Source organism: Castor canadensis, chromosome 9, assembly GCF_047511655.1.
Source record: "Castor canadensis chromosome 9, mCasCan1.hap1v2, whole genome shotgun sequence".
Taxonomy (NCBI): Eukaryota; Metazoa; Chordata; class Mammalia; order Rodentia; family Castoridae; genus Castor; species Castor canadensis.
In genome coordinates, this window is record NC_133394.1 from 42,860,853 (window position 1) to 42,877,727 (window position 16,875).

Here is a 16,875-nt window from a genome sequence, read left to right on the forward strand (position 1 = left end):
GAGTTGTTGTATACTGAGGTTAGAAGCCAGCTCTGGCAAATAGCTCTCAAGACCCTATTTTTCTGAAAAAAAAAATCACAAAAAAGGGCTGGTGGAGTGGCTCAAGTGGTACAGTGCCTGCCTAGCAAGTGTGAGGCCCTGAGTTCAAATCCCAGTACAGAGAGAGAGACAGGAGAGAGAGAGAGAGAGAGAGAGAGAGAGAGAGAGAGCTCTATTCCCTGAAACCTAACATGTTGGCTAAAGAGCTAGAGCCCCATTTAGCATCACAGCTAAAACAACACTCGGAGCAGTTATGCTGGAACTAACGTTGCCATTGCCAAGTTACAATATTTATGTGTGACAAAGAAAGCCTCATTCCTTTGACTGATACAGGAGGATGCCTTGGAAAGACAGAAAAGGGACCTTTGAAGATAACAAAACGGTAAGTATAAAAACATTGTGGATTCCTCGTGGTTGTTTTCAGTCATCTGAGAGACATTTCTTGTTTCACAGCAGTGGCCTGGCCATGACATCGTAACCAAATTAATCATAATGGCTCTTTAGAGCTATGACTTGCACGTGGAATGCCAGTCCTCGTTACAACAATTAGGAATGAGAATGAATTGCCTGTGTCTTGAGCGGTAGGATTCACAAAATAACTTCACCTGTTTAATTTTACTTCCGATTCCCCCCAATGCCCACAGGAGGTAGGCAAGTTAAGTTTTGGAATTTCCATTTTACAGGTAAGGAAAAGTTATTAGGTGACCCTCCAAATAATGCAGGGTTGAAAGGATAGAGCCTTGAAGGCCATGTCTTCTTCTAGACTGGCAGGAAAATGAGCATACTCTCAAGACTTATTATTTATCTACAGATATCTATCTAGAAACTGAGCATTTGGGTGGTAAGGGAGGGGGTGGGGGCAGGGGGGAGAAATGACCCAAGCCTTGTATGCACATATGAATAATAAAACAATAAAAAAAATCATGATTATAATAAAATATGGATGATTATATTAAAAAAAAAAAAAGAAACTGAGCATTTATGTAGCCAAGTGAACTGTCTCTTTGCGGATCCTGGAGTTTGAACTCAGGACCTCATGCTTGCTAGGCAGGTGCTCTACCACCTGAGGCAGCCACCAGCCCAAAGTGAACCATGTCACCATGTCCCGCCAGAGCCTCTCCGGCCAGACCGACTTGTTTATTTACAGTCCCAGGAAGGATTCCCTTCCCCCAATCTTCGGTGCTCAGTGCACCCCACCCTCTTTCCCACGTGTCTTTATTGCTCTTATTGCTTATTACTCAGTTTCTCTTTTTTCCCTGGGTGGAGGTCATTCTGTCCAAGGGGCTATGCTGCTCTGGCCCAGGCTTGTCTGTGGGAGTGCCGCGGTACTGCGAAGCTCACTTGGTCCACGTCTTCCCAAGTCATCTGGGTGCCAGCGACTAGTGGCCCGGCGGCCCTCCTGGTTTCTCCATTTAATGTGAAATGGAGATTCTCTGTGCCGGCTGGAGGTGTGGAGGGGTCAAAGTTATGCCTCTTCTCAGTGATTATGCCTGCAAAGTGTGTCTCCAGCATCTCTCCAAGATTTCACTATAGGAGGCTCACTTTCTGCTTCCTCCCTCTAGCCGCCATCTTGGAATCCCCTCCTTAAAATTTCTTGAGACTTGTCTTGGACCTAGCATATGATCTGTCCTGAAGAATGTTCCATGTGCACATTCAAGGTAATTATTGATAAGTCAAGCCTTACTACAGCCATTATCTAACTTGTTTTCTAGTTTTGTTGGAACTCTCTCTTTTCCCTCTCTTATAGTCTTCCTTTGTGGCTATGTGAATTACTCAAGTGGTGTGTTTTCATTCCTTTCTTTTTTTAATTTTCTTTTTTTATATTCTCTCTCTTATACACTTCTGCTTTGTGGTTACCAGGAGGCTTAAAAAAATCTTTTGATTATAATAAGCCATTTTGAAATTATAGCAACTTAACATGACCATGAAGATAAGAACAGAAATAAACAAAAGAACAAGAGAAAATACATTAATGTGGAAATGCTACATTTGTACTTCATTCCTCCCTTGAGTTTAAATTTTTATATTGCCTATCTCAACATATTAAACTCATTCTTTTTTATTGTTTTGGTGGTACTGGGGTTTGAATTCAGAGTCTCACACTTGCTTACACTCTACTACATGAGCCACTCTGCCAGCCCTGTTTTGTGTTGAGCATTTTTGAGAGAGGGTCTTGCAAACTATTTGCTCAGGGTGGTTTCAAACTGCAATTCTCCTGATCTCTGCCTCCTGAGTAGCTAGGATTATAGGAGTAAGCCACAAGGACCTGGCAAAATTAGTTATTATTTTTAATTGCTTTGTTTGTTAGTTCTGGTTTGAACTCAGGGCCTCATGCTTGCTAGGTAGGTGCTCTACCCCTTGTGTTGGGTATTTTTGAGACAGTTTCATGAACTGCGATATTCCTGATTTCTGCCTCTTGACTAGCTATGATTATAGGCATGAACCACTGGTGCTAGGCTTATTTGTTGTTGTTTCTCCTTCATGCTAAAAATATATTTGGTTAACCTTACACTATTAGAGCACTCTGAACTTGTGTAATTAGTCTTGCCAGTGAATTTTATACCTTCTGGTGTTTTCTTTTCATTCACTGACATTTCCTTCTTGCAGTTTGAAGAGATTCCTTTGGCATTTCTTGTAGAACAGGTCTGGTGGAGATACATTCCCTCAGCTTTTGTTTGGGAATGTCTGTAATCCTCTTTCATTTTTAAAGAACAGGTGTACTGGGCACAGCATCTTCACTTGACAGCTTTTTTCCCTTCAGTACTATAAAATTCTCAAGCTCCTCTCTCCTGTCTTTTAAGGTTTACTGAGAGTCTGCTGTCAGGCAAGTGGGTCTCCTGTATGTTGTTTTTCTTCTCTCACTGAGTCTAAGAGTCTGCTCTTTATCTCTCACCTCTGTAACCCAAATATTTTCTCTTTTAATATCATCCCAAATCTCTTGTAAGCTTTCTGCTTTCCTCTTCATTCTTCTTCTTCCAACTCTGTATTTGCAAAGAGCTCGTCTTTGAGATCATTAGTTTTTTCCTCTGTTTGATCTGTCATGCTACTGATGCTTTCTATACAACACTTTAAATTTTGCTGAGCATATTTTTTGACCTCAAGAATGTCTGCTTCAGAGCTGATAGTATCACACACCTGTAATCCCAGCTATTTGGGAAGTAGAGATTGGGAGGATCACAGTTCAAAACTAGCCCAGGCAAAATGTTAGTGAGACTCCCCCACCCCTATATCTCAACAAAGGAGCTGGGTGTGGAAGCCCATACCTGTCATATCAGCTATGTGAGAAATGTATATAGGAGGATCACAGTGTGAAGCCTGAGCAAAAAGCACGAGACTCTATCAAAAAACAAACAAACAAACAAACAAAAAGCAACCTAAAAGCAAAAAAAGGGAGGAGAGCTGGAGGTGTAGGTCAAGTGGGAGAGTGCCTGCCTAGCAAGTATGAGGCCCAGGTTCAAATTCTATTGCTGTCAAAAAGAATTTCTGTTTGAGTTTCAAAAATTGCTTCTTGTTAAGTGTTTCTGCTAGAGAATTGAAACATATCTGTTTTCTTCCAGATCACTGAACTTGAGGCTGTGTTAAATTCTTTGGGAGTTCTCCTATACTGATTACTCCCCATTAGTTTCTAGCATTTTATTTGAGTGTCAGGTGAGGTGATGATTTCCTGAGAGGTCTCCACTCTTCTTGGTGTACAATGTCATCTGAGTGTTGAAGACTGGTATTTCTTCGGTCTTCCTTCTCTGGCTTTGTTTGTGTCTGCCTATAAATTCTAAGCAGGCTGCTTGTTTGTTCTGAGCTGTAGTCGCTTCCACTGGTGCACAGGTCTAGATTTGCCAGGAGTCTGCTGTTGGTGTGTTGTCACTATTTCAGTATGAAAGGGCAACCCAAGGCCAAATTTAGCCCAAATATATTATTGATGTATTGTTCAGAAAGAACCAAGAGGTTCTCTAGAAAAAGTAATTTGTCCTCACCAGTCTCTCTCTGTTTTGGGATAGGCCCAGATGCCTAGTTATCAACTTGTGGTCAGGCACTGTGGGATTCTGCCTTTTACTGGGCAATGTCATCATAGGTGGGCCAATTCCAGGCTTCTATATCATACTTGCAGTCACCACTGCTACCAAGCTGTGTCATACCCTAAGCCACAGCCCATCAAGACTAGGACAACAATGGGGTAAGACCAGGTTCCACACTGGTATGGGCTGCTTATTGTTGAGGTACACTTGTCACCCAAGACTTTCAGTCACAGGAGATGAGGTCTGGATGGACATCTGTTAGACAGAGACTGTGTGTCTTTCCATGGCACCAGAGCTGTTGCAGAGGCCCTATCTACAGGCAGGCCTGGTGATGGATGGGTGCCATTAGGATCTTCCCAGTGTCAGATTTCACAAGCCCAGGACTAAGTACCAGGGCAAAGTCTTGTGCTTACTACCCAGTTCTATCCTTAGCAGATAGGGTCTTGTATCATACTGTGCTACCCAAGGTTGGGGCAGTGTTGATGAAGACATCCTTAGGTAATGTTAAGCTGAGCTGCATCTGGGTTTTGAAGCTGGGTATACTGAGGCCCATGCCACAAGTGGTATTGATGCAGGGTAAATATGACTATGTCCACTGGATGTAAGGTCTCTGCCTGATGCCTGAGCACTTCTAGAGGCTCTTTCTGTGTGCATGGGCCTGGTGATAGTTGTGCTGCCCAAGGTTTGGAGGATGGTGGTGGAGACAGTCTCTTGGCTACCAAGGCTGGTACTAAATTGGGTAGCACCTGGGTCTCATAGCCCCAGGGGCCTGCACTGCCTCAGGAGAATGACAGGTATGTTCAGAGCCTGCTCCAGTGCTGAAGCAGTGCAGGTGCAAACTTAAGTTTGACTTGCCATGCACAGGTCTCTGTTGGATGTCAGGGCTGGTCTACAGGCTCTGTTTATGTACTCTGAACTGCATACCAGGTCTTTGGCTTCTATTGGGTGCTGAGTCTCACCACAGCAGGCCTGGCACTGGGCTCTGTGAAAAATCCTTGTGCCCTACTTTCCAGCTGATGGAGTACTGTTCCTGCTCTGCCAGCCAAGATTGGAGGAGGGGTTGTGAGTGCAGTCAGTCACCTGACCCAACATAGCTCCAGGGGCTCAGTCCATGGGTATTGGCCTGGAGGTAGGGGTTATGGGGCATTGTCCAGCATGAGTTTCACCATGGAAGACTTGATACCTATTCAAGTAATGTTTCTTTAAATTTCAGTCCTAAAGTTCTCCCATTCCTAGGCCATCTCAGTTCAATGGAAGCCATTGGGACCTTGATATTGATAAGATCAATATCAAAAAAATCCATACATCCTTCTGGGTGTATTTGAATCTACACAAAAGACTTCAAAGAATTGAGAACCAATGTGTCAGAAGAGTTTTCAAAAAGTTTTTTATATTCATAGGGATATGAGAGTGAATTTATTATTTGCCTTAGAAGTCTCACTTCCTACTACTTCTTTGCAAATTCAAAATGGAGCACTGTTGTAAGAGCCTTGAAAGACAAACTTTTGGCACAGATGTGGTCATTTTTCCTTTTTGTGGAACAACACAATCTATGTGATTGTGAACACGGTGTCTCTTGTTTCATGTGGGTGAATTACTTGGAGACAAGGTAGCCAGGACAACAGAATTTGCTTAAGTTTTGCCAGTCTAAATGTCCTATAGAATTTCACTCAACATAATGAGCATAAAATAAATTCATGCCACCAAAAGAACCTCAGGTGAGACCCATTCCCTTGAGCATCAAGTAGACATTTTTGGCACCAGGTAGTAAATGTGATTAGGGAAATAGTTGTAAACACCATTCCTTCTGTGCCCTAGAAAAGTCACCATTCTCAGGAATGTGATTAAATGAGTGTTTGGGAACATAAAAAAAAAGCATTGGAAATAGATTACAAGCTGCTAAAAATTACCCTCTATTCATTTCAGAAAACATAGCATGTTTATAGCCAACTAAGTAAAAGGACTATTCCTGGGTTTTGGTGAGCTTGGTGTTAGTGAACTCTTGATTTGATTACTTTATAATCAGTAATTTCCAGATGAATGTTAAGTACAAGGTCAGTAAGTGTGAATTGCCCTAAACTGTGTGATATGCTGGAAAAATTAGGAACAGGGAACCATCAAATGAAGTTCCAATTTAAAATGGATTAATTCTAGCAAAGATCAATTTTTTTCAGATAATGAGAGTCCAGACACCAAATTTACTTCTCTGACCTTAGCTGAAGTCCTCTGACTTCGTACTCAGCTGGCCTCCTCTTTGTCCCTCCCATCCAAGAACAGCATGGACCGCTGTGATCAAAACCCAGGGCGTGTCTCTGGCTGCGGGACTCAAATGCCACACAAGAATCTCTCTCTCATCATGGCATTTGGGGTTGAGAGCCACACATGGGCGATGCTTCCCAGGCAGCTGGGAGGTTGTGTGGGGTCACAGGGCTTCTCGCTTCCTTTTCCAAGTGGCCTCATTGCCTTCTAGGGTAGAAGTGATATGTTGCTATTCTCTATGGGGATTTCTCAGAAGTTTCCAAGTAATCAGTAGCATTTTACCTTGGATAGATGCCCTATTTTGGGGATGACTTCCATGAGTGAAAGACACTGTATTACCTTTAGTTTCATGGAGAATTCTGTTATTATGGAATTTTGGAAGTTATTTGCTGATGGTCACTTTTTTTCTTTTTTCTTTTTTTGAGGTTTTACACACACACACACACACACACACACACACACACAGAGGAAGATGCTTTTCTCAAATTCTTTTTACTTTAACCAATAGTCATTGATTTATCCACTTGACAAAAATATACTGAGGGCCTACTGTTTTCTGGGTACCGTCCCTGTATTGATAAGATGTATGGTTGGTCATGTGGTTTAGGAACTGGTTGGAGAATTTTAGAAGCACTTCCTCTGAGATAGTTAACTTTAATAAAAGTAAGCCAGTCATCAAGCAGAAAGATATTTTAAGGACCCAAGAAAGGAAAGGGGAAATTTATAATACCCATGATCTATTTCTAGCATAGGTTTCTTGGTTATGTGATCATGAGTTAATGAACGTAGCTGCTGTTTCCCTCGGTGTGAAGGAATTCTCTGGCTCAGAAATTAAAACCTGATTCCTGAGTGATGCAAGAACAACTCCAGCTACACCAGTCCTTTCAGGTAGATACCATGATTGTTTTAAGTGTTTCTCTAGTCCAGAGGTCCTATAATTTTCTTATGTGAATTATGAGTGATAAAATGAAAATTTATCTCTAACCCTTAATTAAATTCTATGCTTTTGGTAATCCTCTCATTAAATGTGAGCAATCAAAAATATTTTTCTCATATACACTAAATGGAATATGATTTAGCTATGAAGAATGAAATCCTGTTATTTGCAGAAAAATGTGTGAAATTGGAAGAAATTATGTTAAGTAAAATAACTCAGACACAGAAACACAAACACTACCTGTTATCTTTCATATGTGGATGCTAAAAAACGTTAAAAAGTTAGGGCTGGCTCAAGCAGTAGAGTGTCTGCCTAGCAAGCATCAAGTCCTGAGTTCAAACCCCAGTACTGCCAAAAAAAGTTAAAGTAAAAAATTGACCTGAATATAAAAACGTGATTACTAAAAGTTAGGAAGGCGTTGGATAAGGGGAGGCTGGATTCAATCATGCATGGATTGAAATATCACACAGAAACCCATTAACAAGAACAATTAATATGTGTCTCCATAAATGCCAAAATCTTCAAAGTCCTGCCTTTGTCTTTTAACCCCTATGTCAACATAGCTCATATATAAACCTTCAGGGGGCCATGTTTTCTACTGCTGTTAGGATTTGGGGCATTTATGTTTCCCTCAGAGAATTGACTCAGAGTCACAGTGTGGATAAAATTATTGTCAATGTCAAGCTTGCTACACATGAAACATTCCATACAGAATCTGGTTTTGAAAATTCATAATCACAGTATAATATTACTTTAATATTTATTAGAAGAAAAGAAAAAGATTTAATACTATCAAACAAACCAACTTGACAGGTAATGATGGAAAGTCTTATTTTGAAGAGACACAGTAGGCTGTCAGAGTGACTCAAGTGGTAGAGCACCTGCCTAGCAAACATGAGGCCATGAGTTCAAGCCCCAGCACTGCCAAAAACAAAATAAAAAGTGCTATTGAAAGAGTTCTATTGATGGGCAAACTCCAAATGTTCTCAAGAGGACTTCTGAATGAAATGTCTCAATAATTGCGCATACACACACACACACACACACATGTATATATGTATATATAATAGAATATACATATATATGTATATATAACAGATGGAAGATGGATTATATAATATATGTATATTTTATACAATAATTATATATTATATAATATGTACATATTATATATAATGCCAAGTAAGATAGAAATATAAGATTATCATATAAAGCAGCACAGATTAAGCACAGATATCCACTAACACATGCTTAGTTTTAGTCATTATAATAAGAAAAAATTTACTTTCTTTAATAATTGTCTGAGGTTGGTACAGTGGCTCAAGCCTGTAATCCTAGCTACTTGGAAGGCAAAGATTGGGAGGGTTATAGTTTGAGGCCAGCCTGAGCAAAAAGTACACAAGGCCCATCTTGACCAATGATTGAGTGCGGTGGCATGGCTGTCATCCCCGGTACACGGGAAGAGCAAATAGGAAGACTGGGGTCCAGAACAACACTGGCATGAAGTGAGACCCTATCTCAAAAATACCCAACAGAAAAAGGGTTAACAGAGTGGCTTAAGTGGTAGAGTGCCTGCCTACCAAGCATTCGACCTGAGTTCAAACCCCAGTGCTGCCAACAAAAAAAAAAAAAAGAGGAAAAAAATGTTTGAGAAAAACCATCTGTTGAAGCTTCATGTTTCTCTTCCTATGCTGGAAATCTGTGGTATGTAGGATAAAAAAATTAACTTGCAACAATGGGCAAATTAGAGATTTGAAATTTTAAGTCATGTGTCCTTCAGGGAATCATTTTATTGTAATTGATATCTCAGTCTTTGAAAACTGTATGTTTTGACTCATCAGTTCTTGATGTGAACTATTGGGTCTAGGTTTTAGAATGCTTACATGGGAAGTTGTAAATTCCAGGTAGAATTTTTGCTAGTTTAGGTGTGACTTTGCTGGAGGTAGGGAGAAAAGTTCTAGAACGTCTTCTTTTTAAGTGTTTTTCTACTAATTTGATCAAATTCTTGATATTTGAAGAGGAATTATCTATGAGAGCTGTTTTGTACATACTAAATATAAATGTACAAAATAAAGCAAGTTTTATTAATCAGGAACCCATTACTTAAAATCATAAAACTCTTTATTTGACTAGAATGGTTTTTTTTAAAATAAAGAACAGTTTTCCTGAGCAAATTATTATAAAAAAGTTTGTAGTAGTTTATCTAATTAAAATCTTTTTCTTTCTTTTTGAGAAAGGGGAGCGCTCAAATTTTTGATCACTTAAATTCTGTACTACTAGGTATTGTTAATTATAACTACTTTTACCTTTCTTTCTTCCTCTTCCATAGAAAATACCTTTTGAAAATACATTTTCATTATGACTCTTATCTCATTGTATCATAGAAACTAGTGTATATTTTTTCTTTCCAGGATAAGCCATTAATGAACTGGGTTTTATTTTTAAATCTATAAGTGTGCCTTGCACAAATTAATATTTGTTGAGTGGGTAACATTAACTCAATAATAACAAGCATTTGTTGAGTTCTTTCAATATGTATTTGTTGAGTGAATAAAGGATGGATTAATGAGAATTCCTTGTTTTTAGAAATTCTGTGACTTTTAAAGAGACTGTGAAATGGTCACAGGTTGCAATCGGGGATTACTAAGGTGATAGTTTTACTGTTGAGAAAGGAGTAGGCAGTTTGGGAGGGCAGACAATGAGAATGAACTTCACTTACCAAAACATCAGGTTAATTCTTCTTAGGTTATTACTTCTAACCCCTAGGCGGTATCTTAGAAGGTTTGGGGTAATTTCAGTGATCAAAATATTTGGGGAGGGCATAACTGGCTGCGATGGTTTGAGTGTGTGCTCCCAGATTTCATGTTGGAAATCTAATTCCTAAATTGCTATGTTAGCAATATGTGGAGTGAGGCCTTTGGGGATAATTAGGATTAGAGGTCCTGAGGATGACCCCCATATGGCATTAGTACCCCTGTAAGGAGAGGAGAGAACCTGAGCTGGCAGGTTTGCTCTGCCCAGCCATGTTATAATACAGCAGTAAGGCCTTCACACCAGATACCCATGCTCTGGGGCTTCCCAGCCTCCAGAAGTGTAAGAAATAAATTTCTTTTCTTTACAAATTATCCAGGCTGTGGTATTCAGTTATAGGAACAGAAGAAGGCATTGACATTTTTTTTGGAGGGAGATGGGAATGCTGTTTTAAAGTATGAGAAAGTCTTAAATTGTAAAGAATTTTCCAAATCTCAGAGCACTGTGGGATGTTCTGCTGGCCATTTAGGCTGATGGAGCACTTGTTTTTGTAGTTATCTGACCTATACACCAGGGGCTCCTCAAACTTTAATGGCACATGAACCCTTGGCAGTCTTTATGTTATGCTGATTCTACTAAAGTAGGTCTTGAGTGTGGCCTGGGGGTCTGTATTTCTAACATGTGCCTGGTGGTGCAAAGACCCAGGTGCCTGGGTCCCACTCCAGAGGCTGGAATGTCACTAACTCAAGTAAGGCGGGGACATTGGAGCTTTAAAAGCTTCCCTGGGTGATACGCAGTCATGGTTGACTACCACTAGCCTAGAGGCTAACTCCTTTTTACATAAAAATACAAAGTATCTTTACATAGTACTGTGTACAAAGAATCTTTTAAGAAGTGCCATGTAAATTGAAGACAGACTCTCTTTGATTTGTTTAGAACTATTCTTAGCTGCTTTTAAATTCACATTGGTTCACCTAAGTGGATAGAGTTTTGATACCTTCAGTAGGTCTCAATCCTGCCCAAATATTTATATACTGATATACATATTTGATTTGTTTTTATTTTTTGCTTCTAATACAATTAATAATTATGTTGATTTAAAAAAAACCTGTGAGTAGGAAGAATGTTATCACCAGTGTCATCTAATGATATCAGTGGGGGGATGACTCAGATAACGGAGGGAAGGAAAGCACAGCTGTGGACAGCAAAAATGTGGACAAGTCATTGAGTTTACAAAGAACTGAGCATAGTGCTCTTCTCCTGAAGGCAGTGTCGTTGAAAAGTACAACTTTAAGCAAGAAAACACTTAAAAAAGAAAAATTCATAATTTGACTACCTCCTCAAATAAACTGTTTCCATTCTTCTGTGTTTCTTGTACATTATGAAAAAAACTAAATGCTATAGTCATATTATGGATAAGACTTTGTATTTTTATATTAATATCATGGCAAGCGTTTTACTTTTAATGGCTTTATCATGTTCTTATAATTTCTTAATAATTTCTGTAACTGGAAATGGAAACTGCATCTATTTTTTGCCACTGTAACTATCATTACAGTACATATTTGTATTATTATAACTTGGTTTTGTTTTTTTTTTAGTGGAGACGTTATTCCTTTAGGGAGAAATTGCCAAGAGTGAGATTAAATGGTCAACGCCCATAAATATATTTATGGCTCTGAAATGTGTTGCCACATTGCTTGCTAAAAGGGTTATATGAAATGCAAGTTGGCTTTTAAAGGTCAGACTTATTTTGATACAAGATTAACGTATGTGTTATATTAAACTAACCACTTATCAGCTGGTAAAAAGTAAAATGTATCGTTCCTTAACATAAATAACAAGAATGTAATATAGGAATTGTGCCAAAGTTTGTCACAGTTGTGACTGGTTATATTATACAAAGATCCTCTATTCTCAGTGGTGCATTTTAGATAAACTAAGGCCCAAGCCTCAGGTATGATCAGTTTCATGTTTCTTTACAACATATCATACATGGTGGGGGTCAGGCTATAATTTTACTTGCATATTCACCTGTTGGATTTTATTTTATTTCATAATGTCCTGTACTTGAGGGGACTAAAATGAAGGTTACAGCTAGTTCTAACTCCCTGAAAAAAATGGAAATTTCCTCTTAAAGCTATCAGAGATAATACATAGTTTTAAAAAATACCGTACACAGTATGTGCCACATCTGCACAATGGAAGAGTTGCATTATTTCGTTATTCTTGGTTTAGTGTGACTGTGGCACATTTCATGAAAAGGCTCAGATGAATACATGAATGTACATGGGGAGCCTTAGCTGACCTAAGAGGGAACTGCCTCGTTCAATGACATAGACTTAAATCAAGTCTTTTAGGCTCAGATAAAGTGGCTAAATCTCTTCCTCCCTTCCTTTTCCAATATATTTGGAGTCTTTGTATGGAAGTTGGAATAGCACCATTTGTTGGCTATTCCACAAACAAGACAGTCAACTGCATTCATTCTTAGAGTTGTTTTCTTATATTCATATTTAATTTCCCTGTCTTGAATATTGACTTATACTTCCTGAAGACCAGGACATCTATTTATTTAATTTAACGGCTGCCTATTCTTATTGTTATCTATTGTACATCATTATAGATCACTGAACAAGACTACTTGATTTCTCAAACAAAGCAAATTATGGTGTTCACCAATAGCCCTAGAGACCAGAGGGGTGGAATGTTAAATGTAGGGAAGACACCAAAGAAGTTGGCAAAAACCAGAAGAATGGATGGGAAGAGCCATATTTTCCTGCTGGTGTCTTGGTCTTAGGCACGGACATGGCGAGTGTGTGCTTATCCTAGCACTACTGGTGAAATAAGAGGACCTACTGAGTGTGGTTTAAACACAAGCTTCAGAGACAGGTAGACTTGGGCTTTTCAAAATCACTTCATCATTTAATAACTGTGAGGCTTTGGGGCAAGATGTTTAACTTCTCTAACTTCAAATTTACCTTCCATAAAATGTTCATAGAGGGTAGATAGAAGCTTTCCTTCCTTAGTCTTCCTGATGCTGGGTTATGAATTGGTAAACAAAAGTGGCTGATGTTTGAAAGAAACTTGATAGATAGGTCTTTCATCCTATTAATTTTGATTTTGCCTCTCTTATTGAGGGAGAAATATTAGGTCTTGAACTCACCAAACTCTAGACATCATGAAGAATTTAGCAAGGTGGAAAAACAGAAAGTCCATGTACAAAGTTCAATTTTATTTCTATAAAGAACCAATAGAAAATTAGAAAATAAATAGAAGTATTACATTTATAAGAGTATTTCAACATAAAATAAGATAAACTTAACAGAAGATATGTAAGGTTCTACACTTAATGGTCAAAAACATTGATGGGAGAAATGAAAAACCTATCTATATCTCTCTATCTATCTATCTATCTATCTATATCTATCTATCTATTTATATCTATCTATCTATCTCTCTATCTCTCTATCTATCTATTTATATCTATCTATCTATCTATATTTATATCTATCTCTCTATCTATATCTATCTATCTCTCTATCTATCTATATCTATCTATCTATCTCTCTATCTATCTATATCTATCTATTCTCTATCTATATCTATCTCTCTATCTATCTCTCTATCTATATCTATCTATCTATCTATCTATATCTATCTATCTATCTCTCTATCTATCTATCTCTCTATCTATCTATATCTATCTATCTATCTATCTATCTATCTATATCTATCTATCTATCTCTCTCTCTCTATATCTATCTATCTATCTCTCTATCTATCTATTTATATCTATCTATCTATTTTGTGCACCGTTCCTGAAGGTACTGCAATACCAGGTCGATGTGTGAAGTGGACGGAGCAAGTGCCTATTCCATCTCCCTGTTCCAAAAATCCATTTACTATATTGTCCTCATATAGAGGACATATCAGATATTAAACCGGTAAGAACAGATACTACACTTGATTTTAGCCAAAAGGCTGAGAAGTGATCCCAATATTGTTAAGATGTCAGTTCTTCCCTTTTGACCTATTCTATGACATCCCAATCAAAACCCTAAAAGAATTTTTTGGTAGAAATTGCTATGGAAATAAAATCCCAATAATTGCCAAAAAAATGAACTTAGATGCATTACCCTAGCAAAATTTAAGAATTCTTACAAAAAAGCAATAATCAAGACAATGCAGTATTGACATAAGGGCAAATGAACCAACCAAACAACAAGTCCAGAAATAATAAATAATAAGTCTTAATAGTAAATAATAAACCTAGATAAAGACCCACAGAAAGATGGTCAGATAATATTTCAGTGAGAGCAAGAACAAAATTCAAGAGGAAAGAAAACTCTTCCTAAGTGACACTGGAACGATGTGATACCAATGTGAAGGCAAATAAATAATTCCCACTTTATATAATATGTAAATATTAATTAAGATTCACAAACCCAAACATAAACACTAAAACTCTAAAAATATCTGTGGGGGAAAATAAGAATAGGCAATGATTTATTAGAGAGAACACATACAAAAAATGCTAACCACTAAGGAAAAAAAATGAATTCAACAAAATAAAAATCTTCCCCTTGTCAAATGACACTATTAAGAAAATGAACAGACAAGCCACAAACTGGGAGAAAATGTTCACAATGCATTGATCCAACAAAGGATTTGAATCCAGAATATACAGAAAGAGCTTCTATAGATAATATAACAAAAGTCAAACATGTAAAATTTTCATAAAAAGGAGAAAAGATTTGAATAGATGTCACAAAAAGGATACAAGAGTAATAAATTAACATGTGAGAAAATGGTCAGCACCACAGTCATCAGAGAAAAGCACATTAAAACATCAGTGTGATATTATGCTGGTCACACACATAGGGTTTAAGATAAAAAGTGGGTGGAAAGATGGAACAATTGGAACTTACATCCATTGGTGGAGAGAAAACAAAATGGAGCAGCCACTTTGGAAAAATGTTTGGCAGCTTCTTATGAAGTTAAACATATACCTAACCTATGAACCACCAATTAGATAGTAACTGAACAGAAATGAAAACATTCATTGAGCCAAACCTGGAAACAATCCAAAGGTCCATCAATAAGAAAATGGATAAACAATTTGTGTTATATTCATATAGAAGAACACTTCCTAGAAGCATGAAGAGAAAAGCACTGATAAATACAACAAAGATGAATTTCAAAAGCATTGTGCTAAACCAAAGAAGGGACACACAAAATTGAACACACTGTATGATTGCATTTTATGAAGATTAAAAACAGATGAATCCAATCTATGTTGAGAAAAACAAGAACAATAGTTGCTGATGGGAGGAATTCAGTGGAAGAAGTACAGGGGAAATTTGGATGATAAGAGAAATGTACCATAATTTGGTTGACATGTTGCTTATTAGCTATGGACCTATATTTATTAAAACTCATCAGATTGATTTTGGTTTTTTTTCTTGCAGTACTAGGATTTGAACTCAGGGCCTTCACCTTGAGCCAATCCCAGCCAATTTTTGTGATGAGTTTTTTCGAGATAAGTTCTTGTGAACTATTTGCCCGGGATGGCTTTAAACTGTGATCCTCCTGATCTCTGCCTCTTGAGTAGCTAGGATTATAGGTGTGAGCCCCCAGAACCTGGATAGATTGCATTCTTACGATGTATTCACTTTATGTAAATTCTACTTTAATAAAAAATTCAAAACAAGTGCATCTCAGTTGGAAGTCAGGCTAGAGAAACCAAATAAAAGCAAATTAACTAATTTTGTTGCTATGGTTTTTGAAAATTTAAAAACATATCACTTATTCTAATATTTTCACCCCACTATTTATTTTATGTCTTTTCAGTCGACTGGCAAACCATGATTATTCTCACTCATATAATTTCTGTCATTGGAGGTAGAAGATGGGAAAAAGACACTGATTCAGTTTTTAAAATAAGACCAAATAGAGAGCTTCAAGCAATGGCTTGCATTTTCATTAGTTTCCAGCAAATAGTGTTCATAGCATCTCAGAAATCTTATATTCTTAATGTTTTGTGCTTCCTACAAATTCATCAGAATTGAAGATTATGGGATTGTATTGTGAATGTTAGAAAAGCCACCATTCTCTTGCCAAACATTGACATTTTTAGAAGTTAAAGTACCTGGGAGAATGAAAAAAGAGGCAGGCTGAATTTGTGCTCATAAGTGCAATAAGAAATGAGTGGTCTAATTTTTTATATTTAAATTTTATCGCTCCTTCATAGAATTACAGACTATAGGTTATGGGTTGTTGAGCCTTTCCCTTTTATGCATCTGTTTCTGGAGGATTGTTCTAAACTCTTATTCTGAGGAAATTTTCTATGTGTTTAGGGACTGACTTAGTTGAAAAGTAGACCATATGAAATGAATGGTTTAATTTTTTATGTTTAAGTTTTATTGCTCCTTCATAGAATTATAGATTATAGACTATGGGTTGTTATGCCTTTTCTTTTTATGTATATATTTCTGGAGGCTTGTTTTTGACTCTTTGTCTGAGGAAATTTTCTACATGATTAGGGATAGACTTAGTTGAAAAGTGGACCATGAACAGGATTCTTCTTGTTACCAGATGCTTTAAAAATCTGATGTCATCAGGCAGAACATGACATTTAATTTATGAAACTGTAATAAGATAGCAACCTCTCTCTTTTTTTTTCAAACAGTATTTTTTAAGAGCAGTTTTAAGTTTACAGAAAAAGTGAGCAGGAAATATAGATAATTTCCATATACATCATCAACTACCCCACCTGTTTTCCTTATTATCATCTTATAGTACTGTTATCATTGATAAGCCAATATTGATAAACCACTATTAACTGAAGTTCACAGTTTACTTTAGGGTTTGTTCTTA

General features: G+C 37.5%; 1 non-coding gene across 1 annotated transcript; it reads right to left on the reverse strand.

Annotated features, from left to right (window-relative positions):
• Nucleotides 1–13,801: 13,801 nt before the first annotated feature.
• LOC141411078 (U2 spliceosomal RNA) lies at nt 13,802–13,992 on the reverse strand. The gene has a single exon (XR_012435934.1). It is a non-coding gene; the product is annotated as a U2 spliceosomal RNA (small nuclear RNA).
• Nucleotides 13,993–16,875: the final 2,883 nt, after the last annotated feature.